Source organism: Montipora foliosa, chromosome 9 (genome assembly GCF_036669935.1).
Source record: "Montipora foliosa isolate CH-2021 chromosome 9, ASM3666993v2, whole genome shotgun sequence".
Taxonomy (NCBI): Eukaryota; Metazoa; Cnidaria; class Anthozoa; order Scleractinia; family Acroporidae; genus Montipora; species Montipora foliosa.
This window is the reverse complement of record NC_090877.1, coordinates 19,621,359-19,633,858: the sequence shown is the minus strand read 5'-3', so window position 1 is coordinate 19,633,858 and position 12,500 is coordinate 19,621,359. Positions and strand designations below refer to the sequence as shown.

At 36.3% G+C, this 12,500-nt stretch overlaps 1 long non-coding RNA gene across 1 annotated transcript in view; it reads left to right on the top strand.

Moving 5' to 3' along the window:
- LOC137970771 (uncharacterized) overlaps nucleotides 1-3,222 on the top strand; it is a 4,413-nt gene extending 1,191 nt beyond the window's left edge. Inside the window, exons 2-3 of the long non-coding RNA XR_011116861.1 lie at nucleotides 1,554-1,920; nucleotides 2,736-3,222. This is a non-coding gene — a long non-coding RNA (uncharacterized lncRNA). The remainder of the gene's footprint in view (nucleotides 1-1,553; nucleotides 1,921-2,735) is intronic.
- The last annotated feature ends 9,278 nt before the right edge of the window (nucleotides 3,223-12,500 follow it).

Genomic DNA, 12,500 nt, shown 5'->3' with positions numbered 1-12,500 from the left:
TTTACTTGGTTCTGATGGTAAATCTTCTGTCCTTAAAGCCGTGATAAATTAGGTTTGACCGCACGTTCCCGAGCGGCCGAAAGATCGATGGCGTAGTCTTGTTTTTGGACGAATTAAGCTAAAAGGCGAGACGATCAGTTACCGTTTTTGTCGCCCGCTGGATTGTTGATCCCCAATACCTTGGAAAACTTCATGTTGATACACTGAATGAATTTTTCTTAGTTTCTGTAAACTTACCACGGTGCTAGAGCAGTTTTCATTCAACGAAATTGATATATAGGCCTTCTTGATGTTCGATTTCAAGATGGCGTCCAATTCGTTGTGGACGTTCCGTTCTAAGGCTGGCGATATTAAATCTATTTCATATAGATCTAGGATCATGCGTCAGCATGTTATAAATAAATTGAGGTTTGGAGAACATCAAGAGTCTTTGTTTAGTTTTTAAAAGAGTGCTAAGGATTTACAAGTAAAAATCTCAATGTAGGTTGGTGTATTATTGAATGGGCTGGAGAAAACACTTACGATCCAACAAAGACTCAAAGCGCTTAAACGTTTAAGTCAATTGATGGGGGGCTTCTGAGCTAACAAAATAATGGATTCCATGTTCCATGCATCTATTCAGTAGTAAATCACAGTAAAAGTCAAAATCTGGTAAGAACAGTGATCAGTGACACATTCGGCGATACATTTTTTCTGTTCTTAATGAAATCTATTTGCTAAACAGACACTTCACTTAGTCAACATTAGAACTCCCTGTCAATTAATGGTTAATACACCTAAAAGGGGAAAAAACCAATAAACTGGAAGTGGTCAGCTAGATTAGGAAATTAGATTTCTTGAAAGTGACTGTTTCTATTAAGAAATATGAGAATAAAATGACAACTCCAACATTTTTTAAAGTGGTACTACGACCAAAAAAAAATTTTGTTTTTCCTTTGGATTTCAAAACTATGTTAACTAAACGCTAACTCACTGATTTTAAAAAGACACCTGTTTATTTTAGCTGGAATTTTCTTATTTATTGGTCCGCCATTACTAACTTCAAAATCTTGAGAGAGCTGGATCGAGGAGAAAATGACGTCAAACACTCACTAGTTTAAGAATGCAATGCGTGTGTACGCGGCCTAATTAATATGCAGCACGGGAGTTTCGGGCTTTCAGACTTTTCAACCCGTGGTTTGCATATATAATAAATTCGGTTTACACGCTGAAATTTTAAGCTAGTGAGTAAATGACGTCATTTTCTCTAGATCCAACCCTCTGAGGTCCAATCGGCCAGTTTTGAACGTGAGTAATGGCGGACCATGGAATCCAAAACTTACACTAAAAATAAACAGCCTTTGGATAAAACTCAAAGCTCAAAATTTTGCCAGTTAGGTGTTCAGCGAACACGCTTTCAAAATCAGAAGAAAAAAAGGAAATGATTTTTTGATCATAGTACCACTTGAAAGCCAGGATGTACATAATTGTACTTAATAAGAGATAATAGTAAACCAATAAATTATTAATGTATTTGTTGAAAAATCATGGTTTAAAATCCCTCTTTCCTGCAGGTATTGAAAGTCTCTCCAAAGCCTGAAAAAAAGCCTGTGGATCACATTAATGATTGCCAAGAATTTGTGGAGGAAAACAGCAAATATGATTGGGAAAACGAAAAGCAGCCAAGTTATCACAACTGCCCTCAGCAGCTGTTCAGTGCAAAGCACATTTTGAGTGAAGTTCTTCAACATCTCAAATCCAAGGCAGCCAATGTTGATGCAGTGTCTAGGGCTGCTAGGATACTAGCCATCACTATGTTCACAGTGCTTGAAAGATCTGTCTGTACAATTTCTGGTACAACAGCCAAGAACAGATCTCCGCCACAACCTGGAAAGGAGCCTAAGCAGAAGTTTGATGAACACAGGCTGACTCTAATTCAAGGTAACTGTTTCATTTAACACATAATGTGAAACAAGAAATTATTCATTTTTACTTTGTAAATACATGTAAACTCAGGGGTTTCAATAAAATTTGAAGTACTGTAGGCAGCTGGTTTAACTCAATTAGCTGACTGTATCAACAAGGAGCCATTACCTTCGTGTAGGAAGGGGCGGGAGTCTGGGGGTATTCTACCCCAGAAAATTTTGAAATCTGGAAGCTCTGTATTGCAATTTCTGTTCTGGGCACCAAATTGAGTAGAAAAGATAAAGGAAGATTTTTTATCAACAGCAATGGCTTTATTTTTAACAGTTTGTTTAAATTTATTATTAATTTTTACTTAGATACTTACAATACCGGTGAGCTGAAAATAACACTTACATTGTAATATACATTTCCTTAGGATCTTAAGTTTTAACCTTCTTTTGTAACAATTACTCAATAACAACCTGTTTTGCATAAAACGTCATGATATGTTTGTAGATGCAACTTAAAACGCAATTGAATTACGTAAAAAATGCTATGGTTGGTCTAGGCAAAAATAAAAAGAAAGGTTCACTGTAGCTCGAAGATAGCAGTGTCAAATCTGATAATAATTTTGAAATTGAGGTTAAAAAAAGTACATTCAAGTCCATCAAAAATGAATTTAGGGGAAAAAGTACCTGATTTCTCTGAGCGAAGTAGCAGAACACAGTCTGATATTAATTAACGTTTTTTTGCAGTGAGAAATTCATTGAGGCCAAAATTATATTCTCAGTGGTTTCACTTTCAAACTCTTCAATTGCTTAAAATAATTATATTTCTTGCATGAATTTCAGATTTTCTCAGACGAATTTACCCCAAATCATACAGTGCAAGTACCGTGAACCGGAACATTGGCCAGGTGGCGATTGAAACAAGAGGCAGTCGGCACAGGCAAAATGATGAGATTGTTTTGTCGATTTTGACATCTGCTGATAGTGGCAACATTTAAGAAGAATGCCATTAACACAACGAATTTTAAGCCTTATTTAACTTAACAAGAACCTAAAATGAACATGTACATGATACAATCACCTATTTACAATATTTGTACAACAATTATTATCATAGAAGTCATTTTTTACAGCATTTAAGACTGTACGAGATAAATTTGTTGAATTTTTACATTTTGAAAGGTTCTCTTTCAGGCTGTAACATTCTTTCATTTAGTAACTGCTCCTTCTTTGAGGGCAATAAAAATGTTAACAAATGAAAAAATGTCACCTTTTTATTCTCTACAGCATTGTTAACTCTTATTAACCCCTGGGAAAAACTATTGACAGATTTTTCTGTCTAATGCCAAGAGATTTCACTTGTGAATTGGAATGGACTCCTAGGGTGTTGAGGTGTCAAAGGGTTAAAGCAGTCAAAAGTAAATGTCCCCTCCATAATTTGATTACTTTTCAATTTGTTAAACAAGCAAAAGCATTTTGCATTTTCCTGCATGCATGCAATTTTCTCCTTCAATTGCATGCTCACTCACCTTTTTTCTGCATGCAACTAGTCATTCCCCTGCATGCATGCACAAAGTGCCAATTTGCATGCAAGCACTGTATGCATGCTGCAGGCATACAGAGCATGCATGCTGCAGGCATGCAGAGCATGCATGCTGCATGCATTCATAATTTTGGAAGGGATGTAAGAGCTGAACATTTTGTTGTTGGCATTTATACAAATTATTTTAAACCTCATTAACTTTAACTACCGGTAAGTTACTTTTTGCACTGTGCAAAAGTAACTTTTTCAGAGATTTTTACAACTAATTAAGAAGTCTTTGGGAAGGTGAAAAAACTCCTAATTTGTCTTAAACACCTAGTTTTCCCACAGTTAACTTTTACAGATCTTGCACATCTCCTCACAAGCTTAATCCTTGTGAAAAGGACGGAAAATGTGTGCACTGTATGAGGTACCTCCTGTTGTCCCATACAAAGCCTTAGGAAACTTTCCTAAGGCATGGTATCGGGGCTTTATCTGGAGGTATCCAGTAGCACTCCAGGTTACTTCATTATGTTTACCGCGACGCGTCATAATCTTGCCGCTTTGTGACAGATCTAGAAATGTTGTTTACCTAAAAGTAAACCAGAACACCAACAGACCTATAGCTATGCATGTCTCAATTGTCAGAAGAAGGAATGTTACTCATCAATGACATGTCATATTGCCTGTCAAATTTTGCCAATATATTAATGAACACTATGTAATCAGTTCAAGGGACCATGTGAAAAGTGCCGTGTTCATTGGTTTTGAGATTTTGACCCTGCGTGTGACCTGTACGTACTGTGAAAAGGCTCCAGAACAAGATTCTTTTTCATAGGTTTTTTCACAGGTTTTTTTTCACAGGTTTTTTCACAGGTTGTGACTATGTGAAAAGTGCCCTGTTCACAGGTTTTGAGATTCTAGACCCTGTGAAAAAACCTGTGAAAAAGCTCCAGCGCAAGATTCTTTTTCACAGGTTTTTTCACAGGATTTTTCACAGGTTTTATTTCACAGGTTTTTTAACAGGTTTTTTCACAGGTTTTGACCCTGTGAAAAGTGCCCTGTTCACAGGTTTTCAAAATTTCACATCCTGTGAAAAACCTGTGAAAAACCTTTGAAAAAACACATGAAAATTAGTATTTCATAGCTTTTTTCACAGGAAAATTCACAGGTTTTTCACAGGTTTTTCACAGGTTCTCATCCAATAGTGTCCGGTGTATTGCACATGAGATTTCAGCTCAGACTCATAAACCTGTGAACACACAATAACATACTTCTTTGAACAAAAAACAGGCGGTGAATCCTTGGCTCTTACTGAAAGCACTGCAGATAAGTGCGAGGATGGGTTAGTGTGAAAATAAAATGACCTTGTTTCTGAAAACGTTCCTTTTAGAGGGCTGTTAATACTGAAGAAATCATGGAAACAGTAGATAAAATCTCACCTTCAGTTGCACTGATTAGATTGCTCAGAGAAAACTTGGTAAAGCTTTGAACAAGGTAAAACATGCTATATATTAAATAATTTTATTATATGGCAAGTGTTACTGGCCGATATAACGCACGCTGTGATCGGCTAAGAGCAGCTATTTTAGCGGCAAGGCATTGTTCTCCCGTAATTCCCACGGGCCAATTAAGGATTATGTAAATTAGTTCTTTTCCTTTAGAACCGTTCTGTTATCCACATAATAAACAACTTAAGAAACGGTCCAGATAAGAACGATAGCAACAACGGCAACGAACATGTTGGAATTCAATTGGTATGCAAAAAGGTGATAACTTTTCTATTGTCTGTACTTACTTCTGATTGGCTTAAACAGCAAACGGTTAACCTTAAATTCCAACCATCTTCCATCTTTCATCTGGTCTCAGTTTAAATGAATTCCACAGAAATCGTATGTGGGGAACATGTAAAATTGTAAACGTTTCTTGGCTTTTGCTTTCAACTCTTGTGATTGCTCAAAATCTTTCAACACAAAAAAACACCCTTTTAAATTGGGCTGTAAATGAATTTTATTGAATTAACTGCCTTCCTGTAGGTTTATGCATTCTCTGTGTAAAAATGATAACATTCCTATGTGGGGAAAGCCCCGTTGCCGCATAACAAAGGAAATTGCTATCCACCTTACACGGATCATTACTTAACAACCTTGACCGTTTGGTCGTTACAGCAAAATCTCAAAACTTGCCTAGCTGTATTGACCTCGCTATCGCTCAGTCAACACAGAAAGGTCTCAGTTTGAGATTTTGCTGTAACAACCTCACTCGTGGTTATTAAGTAGTTAATAAGTTACAAAGTGATGTAAGATATATACGGCAGATGCAACCATGTGTGGTGAACTTTCAATTTTCTTACAATTTTCTCTCCTTGCAAAGTGGCCTGTAAAGTAAAATTAGTTATTCTGGTGAACTACAGGATTTTTCATAAAGGACTTTATCACTTCCTCAATTGATTATTACTGGGTTGCCTATGGCAAACCAGTCGAGGTCTTCGTTTAGTTTGTTTGTTTTCTTTTTTTTCTTTTTTTTAGTTTTTTTTTTTTTTCCGTGTCGGTAAAAGTCTTGCCTGTCACTCCCCTGGTAAGTGGTGTCTTTGTGCATAGAGCCTTCTATGCGTATGTTCTTAGAATCGAGAGGGTAGTGGAACTGCGTAGATTTCTCTGGTGGACACAGTAGAATCATTAACTTAGCCTGCAATGGCGTCGAAAGTCATGTAACGCGAATGGCGTTTTAGTGGATCCTTAAACAAAATATACCCTTATGGAGCTCAATAATGGAAAGTCAGTTGGATAAACTAGGCAGGAAGCTCAAAAGCGACGAGTACTGGACTTCGACAACAATCTATCGCCCGTCGAGACGAAATCAAAGTGAGCTCTATTTGGTAATGTGACGCGATTGAGTTTCTTGTCTTCACGCACGCAATGAAATAGGAAGAGGTTTTCGTCTCTAAGAGCAAATATGTTGTTAGTTTCAATAATTTTTTCGCTGGAAAAGGATTCTGTGGTATTTTCTGCCTTTGTGAATTATAATATCATGTTGTGTATTGAATTTTCGAGCTTAAGGTTGAAATGTGATATGGGAGAAGTTTTTTAGTATTGCTCTGTAAGCAGGAAGGGTTCACAGGCCTGTTGGAAGCGTGCTTGAGTTTCAACAAAATGAGCCCCAAAATCAGTGAAAACTTGTGACGCAGATGAATAATAAAGTAGCTGCTATTTCCAAAATGATGGAATTACCTGGTGATAAATAACGTCGTACGCGTCTTGGGGATAAATTTTGACTTTGCATAAATAAGAGTTGGGCGATTTTGATCTTTGTTTTGACTTCGCTCATTTCATTGTCAAACTTTATAACACTTGACTGAAAAAGAAACTTACAAAAACCCGGTATCTTGCCATCATTTGACACGGATGCTTCACTGTTTGGCGAGTAAACATGCCGCGGTAACTTAATCACGGCGCCCGCTGAATTCCGGCCATGTCACTTTCGATTTTGCAATTTACTTGAACGTAGCAAAAATCTCCCAAAATGTTTGTCGCTGATCGTAACTTTTTATATTCTATATTCACGGTTCAAAATTAATGTTGTTTTGATGTCGTAAATATTTTATTCTCGATCGACCGTTCGGGAAACTTCCTTCTGCTCTTTCTGAAAACTGTGTATCAATAGTTATTTGCTTTTTCATCAATATTTGTTTTGCATAAAGCAAGCTAACAAGATCTGTACCTTGCTGAGTTCGCATTTGTTAGAGTTAATAGTATTTTCGGTCCGATGCTTCTGTTTTATGAGGGGAATGTTGTCTTGGTCTCCCATCCAAACACTAACCCCGCCCGGCAGGGCTTAACTTCAGTGAACTGTAGCATTAGAAAGCTGTCAGATGCTCAGAGGGCACACTTGTGGTAAACAGAAGTTGTGGGGGAACTTGAAAATTATCAACATGTCAGCCAAGAAGCCAATGTTTCTCGCTTCTCCTTTATTTGTTGTTCTTCAGAGACTGGAATGCTGTATTTCAATACCACACAATTCAGTGCCTTCTGATTTTCTGTGGCACCTACCACAGGCAACCCAGTGTATGCTTCACAGAAGCATCTCGTTGAAACTATTTTGCAGATTTCTTAAGGTGCCTGTTACGTATAATCAAAGAGTTCTCTTGAAAGAATATGCGTCTCTGAGGAAAGGAGTACGAGTCTGATATGCTCCAATAATATGACACTCATTTTATTTTACTTTTTCAAGATTTTAAACAATGATAGGACTAGTAAAAAAAACAAAAAACGATCTGATAAGTGCAATGGTGGAAATCCCCACACTGAATGTTGTGGTTATGACAAATCAATAGAAATTATGCACAAATCCCCCACAAAGCAAAATGACAATGAGGGCAGGCATTATTTATTTTTTCTCAAGTTTACAGAGTAGCAGCTAAGTGCTAATATCTTTGAGCTAAGTACAAGCTAACGACTTAATTCTATATAAAACGCAAAAAAAAAAAAAAAAAAAAAAAAAAAAAAAACTAACTACCTAAATAAATAACCTACTAAATTAACTTAGTTTACTTATTAAATGCTGATTGCAAGATTAAAATTCATTCATTTGTTCCTATCAAAATTATAAGTACTGTAGATACATGTACATCAGTATTAGTCGATGAAAAGAATTATAATCTAAAAAAGCGCGGTAATGGTCTGGAAGGGAGTTCCAGGATTTTGCTACCAAGTAACTGAGGGAGTTGATACCATTGAAGTGGTAGAGGGCTTGGGCAGAGAGAGATTATTTTGACCTCTTAAGAATAGTTACTGGGGCACAGGTAAAACGTATCTTTTAAATTTCTTGAGTAATTAGGAAAATGAAGACGTTTAAAAATGGTAAGAATCAAGCTTTCTAATTGCTTAATATTTCAAATTTCAGGCTTACAGTTCCTTCCCTTTTAGGTAAAGCATTGTGCTGCCAGCTCTGTTTCATTTTCCCCCAAAAGATCTTTTTTAAAGTTTGCACATTCATTAATAAGTGTCTGAAGATAATTATATTGAACTTTATTACCATGTAGTTATAAAAACTACATGTAAGTCATATACATGAACAATAATAATTGTTATATTTTTTAAGTGGTTGGAGTATCTTGTTATTTGCTTGTGACGTTTAGTAACAATATTTACATTATTATTAAAAATTTGTTGGAAAGGAGCACTATTTGCTTGAGATTTTTTTCTCATGGATGACCAGATTATCACAGATAAACACAAGGAATTCAATTTTATTTTTTAACAGGTTAATATTGAAATTCAATCTGAAACTAAAGACATCACTCATGTGGATGTAATGGGTTAGTTTGAATATTCTGTTGTCTAAAGTAGGTAGTGTCGTACTAGCATGATTCAAGAATGTTTAAAATGAGATTTTCTGGGTTCTGGAGTGATTTTAATTGGTTTTGTTGAGAAGCATGTCCCCAGATCTCCTCTTTAAGTCTAACATACTTTTATAATTATTGGTCACATTTGTACACTCTATCATGGCTTTTGCCTCCGTCAAAACTTATGTTCTCTGAGGGCTGATTACTTGAGGAGGCTCAAACCAGTTTCAACACTTAAAAGAAACGGTGCTACTCACAAGGATTTAATCTACACAAGTAGACGGCTATAGCAGTCCTTTCTGAGTCAGTTGAACCACCCGTTTTTGTCATCTCACTCTGTCACCATTCTCCCCTCTGCTCTGTTGTGTGACCAAAACGGGCTGTTTGATTAACTCAGAAGGGACTTCGAGCAGTGTACTACACAACTTTTTCACATAGCTGCAAGGTTATGGTACCCTATAAAATACCAATTATTTCTTTAAAGCTTCACTCATTTATGTGGTATAATAGGTTACCAAAGCAACAGGACAGCCACCTGAAACAGCTTACATCTACTGGTACATGTTGTTTTGTATGAGAATTTGCTTATATTTCAAAACCAAAAGTGATCAGCAGTCTAAGGAGAAACTCTTTGCAAAGTTAAATAATATTCTCAGAAGTGCCGTCAGTGCCCTCAGAGTCACTTTAATTTAAACTTTGCAATGTGAAAGTAGCTCTGAGTCCAATCCAGGGATTCTTTTTCAAACATTGAAAGGAGTTTCAATTTAGCAAGCTACATTGAAATTACTTTTCAGCAATGAAAGAATAGGGGTCACTGACTTGAGCTATATGTGTTATATAAGCATTTAAAGACAATGATAGGGTGTTTTTTTGTACTGATCACATGTTTCTATGGTAACCTACATGTATTACATCACATAATACGCCTAATGCGTCAATTATGGCATATGCTCAAAATTCACCACCAAGCCGCGTTTGCACAAAGTTTTTTACTTAATCTGGATATTTTTCACGTAATCCGGATATGCAATACTGTTCTCAAGTTTGCTCCTTTTGCATTTTCAAATTTGAGGCTTGGTGGTAAAATTAACTAGTCAGACATCATCACGATTAAGGGCTATTAGGCGCAGCTCGTTAATCATAGTACATGTACCATAAAATTGTTGCTTGGTAATACAGTACTGTACGTACAATGGAGATTCAATACTTGTCATGCTAGTTTTTCGAATGTGTTGAAAGTGATCTGAGCCTCTTTAAACGAGTTCATTGTCAATTTTAGCATTCTAGATATAAGTTGCTTGACTAGTACATGTATTTAGGTAAAGGCTTCTCTTCTCTTCTCTTGTCTTGCTTGATGCTACTTTGTATTTTTTGGAGATATCCTGTGCAACAGTTTGGTAAAAGGACAAGGAAACGAAAGGAACTCTATTTAAGTGTCTAATCGTTCTTACACTGGAGCACTTTGTATTTTTTGGAGATATCCTGTGCAACAGTTTGGTAAAAGGACAAGGAAATGAAAGGAACTCTATTTAAGTGTCTAATCGTTCTAACACTGGAGCACTAATTGGGGACACTGTAAACTGAAAGTAACAATTAACGCAAATATAGTTAAGTGTTGGTTTTTGAGGAGAAGCGAAACCGGAGTTCCTGGAGAAAACCTCGCGGTATAGAGTAGAGAACTAACAAAGTTAACCCACATATAACGCTGAGTCTGGGAACTGAACCCGGGCCACATTGATGGGAGGCAAGTGCTCTCACCACAGCGCCATCCCTGCACCCCCTGCAGAAATAGTGAATGCTTGCTAAAATTCATTGTAAACTATGACAAGAAATCTTGAAGAAAAACAATATTTGTTGCATGCATTCATCCATCTCCAGTGCAAACAGCGGAAACTATACCGTGACAGTGAATGTACACTATAGAACTTAACATAATGTAAAATAAAACATAATAACTAATAAATGTACATGTAATACGTGCAAAAATTTCAGTGCATTGACTGGCTGAGAGCATGTCAATTAATAATTCCCAAACAGAGTGCAGAAAAGTGACATAATGATTATGAAAGTGCAGATAGTTAAAATTAGTGTAATAAAGCTGATATTTTATGTGTATTTATTTATTTATAAGTAATCATATATATTTTCTCTCATGATATTTGGAATAAGAGCCCTATAGATGGGCTCTTATTCAATTTTGTTTGTATTTTAAAAATTTACTCTTACTTATTATAAAAATTATTCCAATTTGTACTCGAAACCCTGTGTATATAAATACCTATGCATGACATGACAGTCAATAATAACCTTCTTCTCCTGGTGTAAATTATTATTATTATTATTATTATTAAGAAAGACAAAGACAACAACAATAAATTTCTGAATAAATGAAACAGCCAATGAGAAAAATTTAATACAATGTACAGTGTATGTAGTGAAGGTCTCTCATCCAATGAATACTTATAATACTTCCTTGATATTTTTCTGAAAAGGCCTAGGATGGAGGCACTCTCAAAATTATTAAATCAAATTATTATTGATGTATTTTTTTATGTGGTTTAAATAGGAACACAGCAGACGTTTTTCCCATGATTGCATCAAATCTTGCTAGTTTTCCAACATTGCTAGAAAATATTGCATGGATACGAAATTTCTCTTTGGCAGATGGCCAACTGGTAAGTTTTCCATTACGTACAGTTTTGGAGAGAGTCTTCCTGTCTTGTAAAGTAACTTAAAAGTACATGTACCTTGATAAAAAATATATAAGCCAACTACTTCAATGCATTTAATTTCCGTATTTTTTTATGATGATGATCAACTAAATTGCTAATTCTACCTTGTCACCAGTTGTAGTCACTGCTACTGTATATGAGTAGCATGTGCATACTTGCTAGTCAATTTTATGAGTCGATTGCCATGTTCTTTTCGCGCTTCTCGCGCCACATTTCTTGTGGAATTTCAGGCAAGTCATTTCACCTTTATCCAAAGAAAAACGGTCGTGATGCCATTTGTGCCGAGTTTCATTTCTGCCCACTGGGCAGTGTGAGACCGCCCTTTGCGAAAACATTTCTTGGTGGGATGTGTTAGCATAGTTGCCCCAAAAAGTTGACCGTAGGTCAATGTTGGTTTTGAGCTGGTCAACAGCCTGCTTGGGTCAGATGTTGTATCAGTGTGGGCTCTGATCAACAGAAGGTACACTTAGTGCTTGATCCATTGTACTTGCCATAATAGAGTTGCCTGCATGTTAAGGACGGTTAGCAAAAATACCATAACTCAATTAAGGGGCTTCCACAAAGCTTTCCTATGGTTATCCAGAGGATTGAAGGTAATTAATTTTGTGACAAAAAAAAACAAACAAACAAAAGAAACAAAACGGTGGAGAGGCTCATGGAATTGACTAGCTGGCATGCTCACTCATGCTTCTCAAGTAACTCTTCCATCCTTGAATGACGACGAGATAGAATTCGAATCAAATAGGGTTTGTTTTAAGGTAACTCTCGTTTAATTTCAGAATTAACTCTCCACTGATTATCAACTTGCATCATTTCATCTGTACATTGTAACTCTTTGACTGTCATACACATGTGAATGCTGTTTGCTTTGTTATTAACGGGCAATCACTAACATCAAAGGAACAGTAATTACTGCACCTGCACCAAAACCAGCAAGTGCATGCAAGGCAATGTTACTTACAGTAACAATGTAGAAAACAAACATCTTATGCATCAAAGTCAAGATAATG